The following is a 16,619-nucleotide window of genomic DNA, read 5'->3' as shown; positions in this document are numbered from 1 at the left end:
CATTCACACAAACACTATCCCATTAATGGAAAATTCCATTCAGAACTTGACTAAACTGGGTTCAGGGATAAATTGTGGAATAGCACGAAGGATATCCTGTGCGATTGTGAATCTTTCCCATTGTTTTAGCTGTAACATAACATTTTGTGGAACGACGTACTTTCTTTCAGTTCAGTCATTAAATGTGACATACATTGTAAAAAATAAATTCACAGTAAATTACTGGCTACTAGTTGCATTACTTTTACAGTAAATTACTGTATGTAAATTCACAGTGAATTACCGTAAACTAGTTACATTACTTTCACAGTAAGTTACTGTATCATTTTTACAATAAATAATTACGAAATGATAATACTGCGATTTAGCAGTATTATGCTTCTGTAGAATTACTGTATTTAGCTGTGAATTTACAGTTAATGCCATCAGATTACTGCAATTTAGCAGTATTCTGCTGTAGAAGTACAGTGTAAATTGTAATAGTAATGCAACTCAGTAGCCAGTATTGTGTTTTTAATTTACTATAACATTTATTGTTAATTAAAAACTTTTGCTTTAAAATTTACTGTTAATTTATTATAAATTACTGTAATTGTTACATTTTATCTGTTAACTCAGTCAAAAACCTGTAAAGATATGTTGAATTCAAATAAACACAAAAACAATCAATTTTACATATTTATTTTGCAGTTTAATAAATTCTTTCTAAACTTTCCAGCAAAGAGGTTCAGACGGTCAAGCTTCTCTCCATCGAACCAGGACACACTGTAGAACATATTCAGTGATCATCTCACTGCATGACTACATCTAGCTTAACACAAAGCCAGAGTTGGGTTTGTCCATTTTGGCGTTGGAACATTGCTTACACACTAGATTGCCATCCATTCGAACTCAATGAGTTTCCTGATCAGTGTACAGGCTTGCTGGCTGATATGTCCTCTCTGCCTCTTTGAGTTTGTGTCTGTCTCTGGATTGATGCCCAAGAAGTACCTATAAACAAAAAGGCAGAGAGGAAAGCTGTTAGTTTCTTTCAGGTTGGATGAAACCATTTAAATAACAACAGCTTAAAAACATTTCCATCACAAACACACAGTCAAGAACAGTCCTGCAACAAAGTAGAGGTGTCCAATTTATCCAGGCAGAGCATTTGCACACAACAGTGTACATCACTTTATATGTACTGTTTGCAGAGGATGGAGCATCCTTTTAAAATCAGCTTCCTCTCTGGTCTCCAGCACAGCTTGTTTGGCCTCCACACCACTTGTTTGAGGGGGAGAAGGGGGTTGTCACCACTTGGCTGCTGTGGTCCTGCGCGGCTCGCAAAATCCCAACACATCCAAACATTCCTTGTTTAACCCACCAAATAAAAAACTAGCCCTCAATTTGGTAAATTCCAGAGTGCAAGAAGCATCTTCAGCATACTTCAAATTGACCGTCCAATGTCAGCATCCATGCCCTCGTCGTCATTGTGTCACCTGGAACAGAAACAGATATACTGTTACCTACTGTTTAGGGGTGACCCTGAATAGTCGACGATTCAATGCTTTGAAAGGAGGATCCTGATTCGAATCCCAATCTCACAGTCGAATATTCGCAGAGGTGTTATGATCATGCTATTTTGGCTATATGGAGGTGCTCAAATGTCTCGATTTTACATAGAACTACCGGTTTTCTCCCAATAAGTTAATATACAGCCTATTAAGATAATGCTGTAAATAAGAATCTGAAAAGAAGGAAGCTTTAAATAAATATTTTAACGTGCGTGAATGAATCCAACCACCCCTATAGACAACATTAATAACTTCTGTCATATACATAACGTTATAATGAGAGCTCTATTGTAAAAAATGTTGTGAATTCTTAGGGTTTCGCTGACGTTTAATGCTCTTTTAATCAAAACATAAAACATTATTTTGTATCTGTGAGGCGTCCGTAACACATTTTCCCTGTGTGTTAACGTCGTAATTATGACTGACCAATGTATGACTTGACTCTTGGTAATGTATCCCCCCCCCCACACACACACACCACACCAAACATATAATTCGACTATCAGTCGACTATCAGCAAGATTCTAAAATTTAGATTTGACTATGAAAATCCTTAGTCGGGGACACCCCTACTACTGCTCAGAAAAGAAATCAAGATTTATTTATTTAAGAAATTAGAGTGAAAAGAGTAGTGTGGCGGTACACTATAACTACTACTGAGTTTTAGATGACTAATTTTAAAAGAAAATAATTGAAATTCACCTTATTTTTCAACGCAGACGGTAAGCCGTTTTCTGTGAATGTGTGAGACTTCCGGTTCATTAGCCGCTGTAGGGAAATAACAAGAATAACAAGTAAATGGTAAAACTGTTTGCACTACAAACCAGTGTGTTCATTATTAAAATAATACATAACTAATACTTAACATAACTAATATTTAACAGTTTTGATATTACAAATCTGTCATTTTCATAATAGATTATAATTTTTTTGTTTTGAAACCAAGACAGTTGCAAATATAGACCTTTTAAAACATTTTTTCAAGACCAAATGATTCAATTCAGAAATGATAGCAGGTTTGAACCGTTTATGCTGACTTCAGGGAGTAATGCAACCTTTTTGTTTACATTTAGATCCTTTAAATGAAATGAATACATCATTAGTATCATAGTCAGAACCATTCTCACTCTACAGCTATGTAATTTTCCAGAAATCATGACCCGGTTACTCAAGATAATCCACAGACCTTATTTTGAGTAGTTTCATGTAGAAATTATCTGTAGAAACACAATAGTTCCAACATGAAACTGCTCACAACAAATTTAGTAACGTTATTGTTGTTGTTGTTTTTTTGGCTAAATACGTTTTAGATAGGATGTCAACAACAGCTTAAAAATAACTGCATTTACTATGTACAGATAAGTGCAACGGTAATATATATATATATATATTATGTTTATTGTTCTTTAATTTTAACATTATAACATGAATTGTAGTGAAACTGTTATACAGTTGATCTTATTTATACCATAATCCCACAGATTTACACTATTTGTGGCGGCATATAGACCTTTTTCTGAACGCGGAAGTTTCCCCCGATTAGAAAGGTGCTTTAATTTTCCGGTTTCTAGTCACATTTACATATTTTCAGAGCCAATAATATAATGTGAAAAATCATGTGGCGCCATTGTTTCATCACTTTACAGTGTCGTAATGACCGTCTTTTTGCAGTAATAGCAAATAGTTAGTAATAGTCATTTAACCAGTCATAGTTCAATGAGTGGGAAGATGACATGAAGCGACGCGAGGCTAGCTGCATTGAAAACAGTTAAGTGCACATACAGCTCCCTATCGGGGTGAAGTTCATGGGATTTTGTACACAGAATGATAAGAGCAAACATTATTTTAACATATATTATCATTTCACACTCAGTATTTTAACTTAAGCGCTGCAAGCCATATATACAGTGCCTGACAAGACAGATATTCTGATACGCAAAACAAGTACTTCCTTAGCTTTCTGCCGTTACTGTGGCAGCCAACAACAGCAGAGCAACCCTCCGCACATTTTTATATGTAGTTATATTGAAAAAGTTTCAGCTCAGTCTTTTTTTTTTTTTTACCCCGTTTTAACGGATTTCTATGGAGACCGGAACACGAGAGCACCCAAACGGAAGTTAGAATCCATCATGGCGCTGCTCATCGGTTATTCAGGAAAAAGGTCTATATATATGCAAATTAACTCCTGTTGGAGCAGGAGAGAGACAGGTTTCCCCGGTAACGCTGTACACAAAGTAGCGCTACTTTATCGCAAACGCTGCTTTATCAGACATTACATGCAAGATGAAATGAAAATGGCATCCAAAATTTTCTGAAGAGAGTCGGTTTCCTTCAGAAATACAGTGATCAAGTAAACACCCTCATCAGGTTTCGATTTTGAAACGTGCAGTGCTCAACCAAGCGTTCTCGTAGGAGGGATTTATTTTAATGATATTCTAATGAGTCGCTTTGTGATGTCACAAACACCAGAAAACAACACGAGCCGTTCGTTGTATTTCTTGAAAAGGGATTTAAAAAAAGGAAATATCTCCCTTTGGAGTGGAATTTGAGATTTGTTCTTGTAGATCGTTTTATGACCAAACATACACACTACACACTGACTAAAATTCAAAAAGTGAAAAAGCATAATAGGACCCCTTTAAGAATAAGCGTGCACAATGCACAAATTAGTTAGATTGTGTAAACTTACATGGTCGTTTATAACAGCATTAGCCCCGATTGATTTGTTAAGTTATTTCAAGTCAGGTTTTGGACTTTAATCCCTGCTTTTCCTTGGGTCTCCATAGTGTGATTCATCATATTCACACGCAGCGGTGATGAGAGAACGCACTTGAGACACAGTTTCGAGAGGAAAAATCAATCTATAGATATACATATAAACTATTGGTCACAGATTATTGGTCACTTTCTAAACAATAAAAGTGTAGCGCATCCACTAGTAATTATATATAAATAAATCGTTTTTTTGCCAACTTGTATCCGATGCACACTTTTTAAACCGATGCATCGCATCGTTAACGTTTTTTGCCAATGCACCGAGCGAATCGGGGAATCTTCCCATCCCTAGTAAGTGGACATTCTAGCTGGCAAAGGCTGTTTACACTAACTTCACCACAACCATTGTCTGTTTGAGCCAGACAAAATTTCAAAATAAACCAAGGCAGTAATTGGGACAACCACAACCATTTGAATCCACTATTTTCCCATCCCATTCTTCTCCCTTTTTGCATATCAACCCGTAGATTAGTTTATTTTAAATGTGAAATAAAGAAAATATTTGAAAAGTGGCCAACAGGTAGGCTATTTAACAGTGGGAATAAAGTGCCTAATATGGGTATTTAATAGGCCGATAGTTGATGTGATGTTCTTGGGTTGATCAGACAGCTCATTTATACACCAGTTCATGTAACTCATACTGTTATTGTGCTTTGACTTCCTTCCTGGAACATTATGATTTTAATAAATATACCCAGAATATGTTGTTATTATTGCATACTGTTTTAAAATGTACTACAATATATTGATGAGCAAATAGCATCTACCAGTATTTGCACTAAGTATAAATAGCATCTGACACTATTGACACTTAATGCTAATAAAAAAACTTAAAAAAAACAATTTACACTTGGACTAAATGGAATCAATTACTATTTGCACTTAGTGTAGCCTCTGCCAAAAAATAAATAAATAAAAATATTAAAAATAAAGATCTTTTATGAGTCTGTCCTTCTCTTTTTATATACAAGATGGGAAAAGATGGAAAGACGGGACAACCTAATGACTCGTTAGCATAACAGGCCTTGGAAAAGGAATACTTTCGTTCTTGATGGTCATGATATAAATTTGCAGAAGGCCTGACGAGTCGCTTAGCCACCAGTGGTCATTTTATTGCCTTTTTCGGCCCAACTTGTAATTCCATTGACATCTATCATGCGCTTCTGAGAATTTCATGACAGAAGACACACACACACACACACACACACACAAACGCTTTACAGAAGAGTGAAGGCTGCTCTCCGCACCAAGTGTCTCCACCACCCTTGCAGATTTGGCATCTCATGATAAGTGATAGTCCCTAAATATAGAGTGCTATCAAGGCCAGCGGCTATTTTCTTCTACTAACGTAGGGCGCAGAATTGAGGCCGAATTTAAAAATGTTCTGTCAGCAAACAGATACTCTGCATTTCAGGATCAAATCAACAGATAATGCTGTTATCTGAAGTTTTATCAAGGTCAGTTGAAACTGTAAGATCAAAGGCTAACAGTTTGTGTATGTTTAGTTCGGTTATACTAGATTATCTCTTGTCCTGTTCCTGTCACCACACATTTTCAACAGCCTACAGTTAGGCTAAAGAACAAAATATTATGTAACGGAATAAATGTTTATTGTTTTGATAAATTTGAACTGTTTATTGAGTATTGGTGATCATATTGCTGTTGTCGCAGTTTTATGAAAGATTTATAACCCATTTACCACAGTTGAGGGGGATTAAGTCACTTCACTTCATGTTGAACTTAAAGGCCCCAATATATTTCACTTGATAGTTTCTCCAGCTGGTAAATGCTGTGAAACTATCATTGGCCTGCAGTGATTATGTAATAGGTGGGTGTGGCTCTTGAACTCCGCCTTCTTTGACATGGAACTCGTCTCCGGTTAATTTCTTCTGTTCTGTTTGTCGAGGTCAGATGTGAAATACCTGTAATAAATGTTATCAAGATTTTTTACATCCCAAAACAATCATAATTTAGAAGTTATAAGCTATTTTCTGTCCTGTTTTGACCCCCCTCATCAGAACGCTCTGTTTGAATAGGCGTGGCAGATTGTAGACTCAGAAGTAAACACCCACTGCTATGATTGGCTAATAGTTGTGTATGTTTGACAGTCTACGTCCTTCACAGATGGACACTGCTGTGATTTAAGTTAAAAACGCATAAATACTCGTAATAAAACATAATAAAAACATTTACTCAAATTGTGTGTTGCGACATTACTGTCAAATCCAATATAGTCGGCACTCGGCACAGCATCATCTTTTAAGTTTCAATCTTTCTGAAAATTCTGCGTCAAACTGTACCTTGTTTGTAAACAAATCCATGGTAAAATAAAGTGAACAAAGGACCAAGCTCTTACTGACGTGGTCTGCTTGCCTCTCTCGTTATTTACCTACTACATACATGAATCGGTGGGCGGGGCTAAACAGGCAGCGATGTAGAAGCAGGCGTTGATCTCCTTCTGCGGAGGTAGTGTTAGCCACACTAATATGTCATAAAGTGTCACATTCCACAGCCTGTATTTTGGCAGATTGGCTTCAATTTAAGCTGTTTTTATATTAACAAGAATTATTTGAATTCTGAAACGTACAGGATGTTTTTATAGTACGATTACCTCTTAAATTTTGATTTCTCAGTTCATGACCCCTTTAAAGCAATCTATTGTATAAAGAGCTACATAAATAAACGTGATATGACGTGACTTGACTGCAGTGTCGAAATGTAGATCTGGTGCAAATATATTGCTATGATCAGATGCTTTCTTAACTGCTGTTTTCTCACCGCTGTCATTTTTGTTGTGTGTTTATTTTGTTATTAGAGGAAAGCGTGCAACTCGCATTCACATGTTTACATATAAACGCCAATCTCAGCAGTGTGGGTGGCTTTAGGAAACTTCGCCAACAAGTTACTGCTGCTTAGGTATTTCCAACTTCTTTTTACTCCTAAGCGAAGAACGAAAAAAAACTTTGCCATGAGTATACATGGGCCTTGAAAACACCTTCTTCTGTTGTAAAATCTCTATAACATGAAACTCTTTTGGCTTATGCTACTGAATCTGAAACTGTTTGGGTATCACCTCAATATGGACTGTTGGCGAGCCTGTGTAGACAGCTTGTCCGATAACCTCCGAACCCACAAACCTTAAAGCAACATTCCCATTCTTCATCCAGCCATCACCGCCTGCTACAGACGAGACAACACATGCCTTCTTCTCAAAGCAACATCTGCTTGTCGAGAAATGACACATTGCCATGTCTTTATTATTTGCGAATGATGTCCAGGCCACTGAAAATGAAGGTGCTCGTGTGTGTGTGTGTGTGTAAACGAACGCTCTTGGCTTTCCGAGCGTTGCGCACACCCTTCTGAGGTTTGGATAAGTTTATCCATCATCACTCTATGCTAAATCAACAAAGTTTTCTGAAGGAACAGGGTGGAGTAAAGCTTCAGCAGAAATCTGACGAAGAATGAAAGAGAAAGCAAGGAATAGACATACTAAACTAAGATGAAGACCTACATGACCAACAGTGTGACCACAATGAAATGGCAAGAAAAAAAGAGTGAGTAAATTGGCTTGAAAGATGTAAGACGGTTACTGTTTCAGGAATGCAAACATGCACTGGGGTTTCACAGACTCCCCTCAGACTGCACACTTTGGGGTCAGGAGTGTCGGCGTTAGGTCATAGTCCTCCATCACATAACACTGTCCTCCAGGACACTAAGCTCTGTGGGAAGAAACAAAATGGCCATCCCTTGGGCCTGGAACAGATGAATCTGCTCATTCACTGACCATTAACTCAAATGTTAAATGTGGCGTTCTTGGTTAGGAGTTACTTTTTGTATTGTGGTGTTAACACAGGTGATAACAAAAAAATAGTAGTGTTTATATGGATTATTCATTAAACTACTATACAAGAAAATACAAGCAAAGCTGATGAATCATGCACATAAATATAAATAAACTGTACATAATTGAATTCTCTGGAGTTCATTGGAGCCTTAATTGAGTTATGCTTAATTTAAGTATCTCAGATGATTCTCCTCAAATTCCGTAGGACAAATAAAAATAGACACCAATTAAACAATCGTTGAGAAACAGCATAGAGCATTAAATGAAAATGGGTATAATAAAATAAAGAAAGAAGTAAATAAAATGTTCTTCAAAGTGAAAAATAAGGGGGGGGGGGTCTCAGTAACACTTTATTTCAAGATCCATTTCTCACTATTAACTAGTTGCTTATTAGCTTGCTTATTACTAGCATATTGACTGTTTATTAGTACTTATTAGGCACATATTAATGTGTTATTCTGCATGACCATGTTCTAGATCCCTTAACCCCACCCAATACCTAAACTTAACAACTACCTTACTAACTATTAATAAGCTGCAAAGTAGGAGTTCATTGAATGAAAACTCTTAGTTAATAGTGAATATGTGTTCCCTAATCTAAAGTGTTACCAAAAAGTACTGTTCATGGAAAAGTCAGAGGAGAGGTCAATGGTTCACCTCTATGGCATTGCTTCAGAAACATTTTGCAACCTTTATTTAAAAAAATTTAGAAAAACTACTGCTACAATAAACTACAATAAACGTGTTCTAAATTTTGACAGCCAGAAAGTGTCCAGGGTTTTTTTTCAGCATTTTGAACAATATAGTTATTTATTTATTCATTAAATTTTGTGACATTTATCGATTGAAAAGTGTGTTTGTGCTGTATTTACTCACTCTCAGAACAAAAGGTACAAAAGCTGTCACTGGGACAGTACCCTTTGAAAAGGTAACTTTGCATTTACCCCTAAAGGGTGCATATTAGTAACTTAAAGGTACATATTACTACATAAGTGGTGCATAATAGTACCTTTTGAAAGAGTATAGCCTCAGTGACAGCTTTTGTACCTTTTTTTCTGTTTGTGCATGTTTTGTTTATTAAAGGGGTCACAAACTGCCTTTATTTTAATTTTGTACTGTTCTCTGAGGTCCGCTTATAATGTTATCAAGAGTTTTACAGCAAAAACATAATTTAGAAGTAATAAGCTATTTTCTGTCCTGTTTTAACCCCCTCATCAGAACGCTCTGTTTGCACAGGCATGGTGGATTGTAGACTCAGAAGTAAACACCCACTGCTATGATTGGCTAGTTGTGTATGTTTGACAGCATACATTCCACATAGATGGAGGCTGCTGTGATTTAGCTTAAAAACACATAAATAACTCAATACATATCAAGCGATCTGTAGAAAGAAACAATGCAATAGTGACCATGTAATGAAAACAGTTAGTCACACTTGTGTTGCGACATTACTGTCAGATCTAATAAAGTCGGCACAGCATCGTCTTTTAGTTTCAATCTTTTTGAAAATCCCACATTGAATTGTGCCTTGTTTGTAAACAAATCTGCGGTAAAATGAAGTGAACAAAGGACCGAGTTCTTAATGACGCGGTCTGGATCTTCATTAAAAAGTTCATTACTCTTTCCTAACATTGGGATCAGAAGGAAGGCAATGCAAAGACTGTTTTTCCACATCTTGACACTGCACAGCGTCTTGTTGTCTTCAGAGCCATCTTTATCGTTTGGTTTTTGCGTAGACCTGCGTGTTCATCTCTCTCGTAAAACTACATGCACAAATTGGTGGGTGGGGCTAAACAGGCAGTGACGTCGAAGAAGGTGTTGATCTAAAGCTGTGGAGGCAGTGCTTATCCACACTATTACATCATAGAGTAGAACATTCCACAAGCTATCATTTTGGCAAACTGCCTTCAATATAAGCTGTTTTTAGACTAACAAGAAAGTTTTGAGTTCTGAAACTTACAGAATGTTTTTATAATACAATGACCTCTTACATGTCAAAAGATCAAGGGAATTTTGGTCTCTCAGTTCATGACCCATTTCATGCAATTATCTTTATATATTTTTAAATGTGGTAGTTGTGTCCAAATACTTGTTTGGGGCAACTTTATACAAGCCTAAATGAGGTTCTTATGTCTATGCATGCCAATAAATAACATCATCTTTTGATTCAGACTTAGCATGCACTTTATGCACACACAGTATGCCAGAAACACAAATGACTGATATAAAAAGACAGATATGAAGCATACAGTCATTAGCCAACACTTTTTTTTTTTTTTAATCCAACACAACTTATTACAGGAACAGTGAGCTGGGCATCTATGTGTGTTCTCCTGGAAACTGAGCCCAAACTGGTCATGATCTTGAAATAAGTGCTAAGTCTTAGTGCTCGTAAGCAATGTGTTAATATTTAAAAGTGGAGACCAACGTGTCAGTTGTTTTCATCTCTCCATCTGCAGTCATCCATCAGCGGGACTGTCACTCGGGGCGGCTGGGATGGCCAGAGGATGTGAGTAATCCTCTGAGTGACTCCACAGAACGACTTGGCTGAACTTTCATTCAGCAGTCACCCTGAACCCTGCACACGCTGCCAATACCGCAGCCAGGCTGCCATTATTGGTCAGGCTCTACCTGACTGAGTGGAAGGAAATAGGATGAGGAAAAAAAGGCTTTTGACTCAATGGTAGTGAGGAGGGCCAGGTGCATTCTGGGAACTGCGGTGCCCTAAGGGGGCCCCTGAAGGAGAGCTGAAGGGCGTGGCCCCCTCCTGCTGTGGTTTACAGCTCACTTGTCATTTCTGCAGACACGTTGGCAGGGCAACCGGCACTTTTCCTCAGGGCTGGTGTTCGCACACAACATAATCCTGGCGGAGGCTGTCATTTCAGCAACCTCCGTCTTTTTTAAGCACTTTTTTTAAGTTGTCATTTGGGCTGTTTGTGTGACTTTATGCATGCCTGTTCAGTTTCAAGGGCAGCCCAAAAACCGTAGCGGCTTTTTTTAGCCTGTAGTGTTTGTGTGTGTGTGTGTGTGTGTGTATGTGCGAGCGTTTGTGCGTTTGCTCAACTATACCCACACGATACCCTCTGGTGTGTCCTTGGGAGTCTGAAAAGTCTTTGGTCTGGCCTGATTGGCTCTCTCTGCCAGAGGCCTGTAATGAATCATTCGGAAAGAGGATTCCACAGTGTTTTTCTCCGGCTCGGATAAACACATGTTTTTTCCATTCACCCTCTCAAGGAAGCACCGAGCTTGTGAGTAACTTGACCTGCATTTCAAAGACGCTGTTCATCATATTGTAGTTGGCTTGGAAAGTATGGCTAAACTTCCTCGGGCAACCTCAGAACTATTGAAGAGATAACAAGAGGGGAGAGTGTTTGGAGCAATAAATCCTGACACGATAATAAATGGTAATCAAGTTAGCAACTTTCAGAATCTCTTGTGCCAACAACCACAGATGTTTGTTGATGTCTGTCTCGAAGCTTTCATCAGTGTTACACGAGGACATGTCTTTGTCAACATGAATTGTGCCCGACGTTCTCAGTGCCGATGGCTATTAAGTTATGTAATGTGTGCATGCCAAAATGATCTGATTAATGAGGAGGAAAGTTGCATTAACTTTTTTACAGTTATGTTCAAAAATGGCCTGAGCTACGCACAGTGGGTTTTTCTACAGTGTTCAAATATATTTGGACCTAACATAGAAATGTAATTGATATATAAAGAGTTCAGATGCAAAAGCCTCTAAGTGCCGTTTGAAATTTTCTTCTAAAATGAGCATTTTTCTCAGGCTCCTATATGCTTATGTTCAGTTATTTCATGTTAATGGCAATGAAAATAACCTATTCACTGCTTGGAGATGAACTAGATCTTAAATAACTTAAATAATTAAAAAAAAAATGTTAATTAATTTACTCCATTGTATGTGAGTAGGGCACACTTTTAAATTCAAAATTCTAAATCAGTAAAAAAAAATCCAAAATATGCTTAAGAGGTTAAATTAATTCCACCCAGTGAATTTTAAAATTATATGGTTTAGTCTTGGGTAAAGTGAGGGAAATCTTTGACATGAGTTCTTTTCATTAATTAAGTTAATTATAATCATCTATTTATTTCAATGAGTTCAATATTCTATGAACTTTAAAAGATTTGCAAATGTTTATACATCTCTAAAGTTGTTCATATGTAAAATGTTTTAGATTCTGTTAATAATGCACCTTTTTTGTGTCTATGCAAAAATGTATATGTGCTAGAAACAAAATTTACATATGAGTACCTATGATTGCTAATGAGATCATGCTAGTTGTCCACATGCTCACAGCATAGGAGTTGTTTGTTCATGGCCCAAATTACTTCGGAAATGATTTATTTTGTTCTTGGTTGCTACCATACTGGTTTGATCATATGAGACTTTCTGCCTCTTCTTGTGTGATCTGTTGGTCTATAGCTTAAAATGATTTACTTATCCATATAAAAGAGAAATGTGCTTTTCATTTTCATCTTTGTCAGTCTCCATTCATTATTTCCTGTTATCATTATTCCATTCTATCTCTTTGTATTTCTTGTTCCTGCATTCTGATTTCACCCTCTTTCTTTCAGAGGTTCTCCCTGCTGTTCTTTTTGTCACCCATTTTCATTCAAAGACTGAGAAAAATGAGAATCTGTCAATCAAATCAGGTAACCCTTCCTGTCTGGGGAAACTCCCTCCTCCAAACCCTGTCCATCAAGGTTAAAATAGTTGATGAAGAGTTAATGAAGAGATAATAAAACATTTCTGTCAATAAAATTTGTCTACCATTTTGAATTTCGGGACAGTCTGTTTTACACAAGATTTGGTATCATATCATATCATATCATATCATATCATATCATATCATATCATATCATATCATCATATCATATCAGTGTTGTTATTGTTAAAACTGAAACTATTAAAAGTTGTTTTCGGTAACTGAAATTAAGCTAATATATATATATATATATACATACAGTCATGGCCAAAAATTTCGGCACCCTTGGTAAATATGAACAAAGAAGGCTGTGAAAATTAATCTGCATTGTTAATCCTTTTGATCTTTTATTTTAAAAATTCACAAAAATCTAACCTTTCATTGGATAATAAGAATTTAAAATGGGGGGAAATATCATTATGAAATAAATGTTTTTTCTCTAATACATATTGGCCACAATTAACGGTACCCTTTCCCTGTTCACCAAACCCATCTTGAGTGTTTGCTGTTAAAAAGCTCATTTTGTAGTTTCATCTGACCATAGACCATAGTCCCATTTGAAATTCCAGTCGTGTCTGACAACTGAATATACTGTAGTTTGTTTTTGGATGAGCGAGGAGAATTTTTCTTGAAACCCTCCCAAACAACATGTGGTGATGTAGGTGCTGTTTGACAATTTTTTTTTTAAGGTTTTCTGACCCCGAAACTCTACTATTTTCTGCAGTTCTCCAGCCGTGGTCCTTGGAGAGTCTTTAGCCACTCAAACTCTCCTTCTCACCGTGCATTAGGACGATATAGACACACGTCCTCTTCCAGGCAGTTTCATAACATTTTATGTTGATTGGAAATTCTTAATTATTGCCCTGATGGTGGAAATGGGAACTTTTCTTAAAGCCACTTCACTCATTTCTGAAGCTCAATTATCTTTTGCTGCACATCAGAAATATATTCTTTGTTTTTTCTCGTTGTGATGGATGATTAAGGGAATTTGGGCTTTTTTTCCCCCTCCTATTTATATTTCTGTGAAACTGGAAGCCATGGCTGGATAATTTTATGTGTATAATCACCCTGGAGTGCTCAAAATTGTGAATATGAATTTGAATATACTTCAGAGATATTTTACTCGTAATAATTTCTAGGGGTGCCAATAATTGTGTCCAATGCGTATTTGAGAAAAACACTTATTTCATAATGATATTTTCCCCCGTTTTAAATTCTTAATATCCAATGAAAGGTTAGATTTTTGTGAATTTTTTTAATAAAAGATCAAAAGGATTGACAATGCAGATTAATTTTCACAGCCTTCTTTGGTCATATTTACCGAGGGTGCCGATATTTTTGGCTATGACTGTGTGTGTATATATAGCCTATATATATATATATATATATATATATATATATATATATATAATATAAATAAATATAAAAAATAAATATTAGATGAAAAATGTTAACAAAGATGAGAAATACTGAAATAAGTTACTAAAATTACTAAAACTTAAAAACAAATTAAATCTAAATAGAAATTTTTAAAAAGTGAACAGTAATAAAAATGACACAAGCATATGACAACATTTCTTAAACTAAATATCAAAATTAAAAACTGAAAATATAACAAGTAAAGCTAAATCAAAAACTGAATAAACACTATAATAGTATATAAATAATACTAAAATAATATTGAACTGGATATGTTAATATTAATGTTCTTTCCATAGAGATCCATATATTCTGAGAATACATGCCAAATTTTGTGCAATTATACTCAAAGGAACATTGCAACTACACAGCCTTTTTCTTGTGACACAGCATTTTCTTGTGACACACTGTATTTTAAACTTGAGGGAGAAGCCCATTTTGCATCGGTCAGAGACAAAAAGAAAAAAAAAAGCCATGTATGCTATTAATTGTGTGACATAAATAATGGATAATTTATAGAAAGAATGCACTCTCACTTATACAATCAACATTTGAAGTACAGCTAGATGCAATTCCCTCACATAGAGTGTCTGCACTGTACATCACGGCCTGCACTCTGAGCTTCCTCATTATGTGAAGTAAATCAGTTCCTCCCTAGTGGAGAGGAGACAGTAGGGAGTTTCTGTTGATTCAAGGTTTGTTTGCTCTGGCTGAAGTTATGAGCGTCTGAGCGCCCCATGCCATTCAGAGTGGATGCCAGTGCACTCATGTAGAGAGCTACCTTCAGATTCCTGCAGCCTTTCCGAATCACAGCCCTGTCTTGATTAATGCTCGCTCTCTGACTAATGGGACGGTCTACACATTAGTCATAGGTAGAAACTCTGCAGTCGAGAGCTCTCGTTACCTCCGGTCATGGACCAGATACCTCCAGAAGTGCTCTTTGGACTAATGCAGCGACTTTGATGGATTAGAAGCTAATTCCAAGACACTGCTGTCTCTTGAATACTGTGTAATATTTCTGTCTCTTTCCTGAAAGCATGCAAGCCACAAACATAAACACACAGCTCATTGTTCCTACTCAGTGTTCCATGCCAGTGGGGACAATAGAGGACATTTGGAGCAGTATGAATGCCCGCTTCTGCTGTTGATGACATAAGCAGGTGCAGCAGTGAGCTATCAGATTTCCTTAGTAATCATTAACCACCTAAAGCTGCATCATGCCAGCGACTGACTCGGCCAGACAGCTCTCTTTCTCTCGTTCTCTCCTCCTGGGCTTGAGCTAATCGGCCGGTAGTCACACCTTACATAACACACAGGCTTCTTTTGTTGCCTTTGAGTAATGATTCTGTCATAGCTGACAGCTATGTTGCACACCTATGAATAGTGATGTCACTCTGCAGGTGTCTGAGTGTGTGTGTATCTGGTATTTATTATGTTACACTCTTAAAAATAAAGGTGCTTCAAAAGGTTCTATAAAGCGATGCAAGAACCATTTTTAGTTCCACAAAGAACCATTCAGTCAAATGTTCTTTAAAGAACCATCTCTTTCTAAACATCTTTTTATTCAGATGTTTATGGTTCTTTATGGAATCATTTAGATAAAAAGGTTCTTCTGTGGCATCATGAAGCACCTTTATTTTTAAGAGTGCATGGGGACCAAACGTCAAGTAATACAAGTAAATTTGGACTTTGTGGGGACATTTTGGTCCTCATGAAACAAGCTTATAAATCATACAGAGTGAAGTGTTTTGAAAATCTGAAATAGCAGAAAGTTTTGTGTGTAGAGTTAGGGTAAAGAGACAGAAAATACTATTTGTACAGTATAAAAACCATTATGTCAATGGAATGTCCACACAGAAATGGAAACCAGTATGTGCTACACATCTAGTCATTTGAATGTGAAATTGGTGGTCACACTTTATTTTAAGGTCCAATTCTTGCTATTAAAAAATCATTAACTACGATTTTTGCCTCAATAAACTAATTTACTGCTTATTAATAGTAAGTAAGGTAGTTGTTAAGTTAAGGCATTTTGTAGGATTAGGGATGCAGAATTTGGTCATGCAGAATATGTGCTTTATAAGTATTAATAAACAGCCAATATGTTATTAATAGGCATGCTAATAAGCAACTATGGTTAATACTAGGAATTGGTCCCTATACTAAAGTGTTAATTGGTTCTAAAATAAAGATTCTAATATCTAAGATACATAAAAGAAGCTTTAAATGAATAGTCCTTTTGTTTAAGAACACTGATACAACTTAGAACATAAATCATGGTCATTTTCAAGCTAGTTGCCTCCAGTA

General features: G+C 36.5%; 2 long non-coding RNA genes across 5 annotated transcripts in view; one reads left to right on the top strand and one right to left on the bottom strand.

Moving 5' to 3' along the window:
- Positions 1 to 692: 692 nt before the first annotated feature.
- LOC131552721 (uncharacterized) overlaps positions 693 to 16,619 on the bottom strand; it is a 16,896-nt gene continuing 969 nt past the window's right edge. Inside the window, exons 2-4 of one of the 2 annotated variants that reach the window (XR_009274040.1) lie at positions 2,253 to 2,318; positions 1,092 to 1,475; positions 693 to 990 (exon numbers count right to left, since the gene is read on the bottom strand). This is a non-coding gene — a long non-coding RNA (uncharacterized LOC131552721). Of the gene's footprint in view, positions 1,476 to 2,252; positions 2,319 to 16,619 lie in introns of both variants that reach the window. The other variant, XR_009274039.1, reaches the window with a different exon arrangement.
- The window catches only part of LOC131552722 (uncharacterized), a 24,229-nt gene continuing 18,042 nt past the window's right edge, over positions 10,433 to 16,619 (top strand). The window contains exons 1-2 of one of the 3 annotated variants that reach the window (XR_009274043.1): positions 10,433 to 11,417; positions 12,763 to 12,840. This is a non-coding gene — a long non-coding RNA (uncharacterized LOC131552722). Of the gene's footprint in view, positions 12,841 to 16,619 lie in introns of all 3 variants that reach the window. The other 2 variants (XR_009274042.1, XR_009274041.1) reach the window with 2 other exon arrangements.

Source organism: Onychostoma macrolepis, chromosome 13 (assembly GCF_012432095.1).
Source record: "Onychostoma macrolepis isolate SWU-2019 chromosome 13, ASM1243209v1, whole genome shotgun sequence".
Classification (NCBI taxonomy): Eukaryota; Metazoa; Chordata; class Actinopteri; order Cypriniformes; family Cyprinidae; genus Onychostoma; species Onychostoma macrolepis.
The sequence above is the reverse complement of the archived record's forward strand: the minus strand, read 5'-3'. Positions and strand labels throughout refer to the sequence as shown.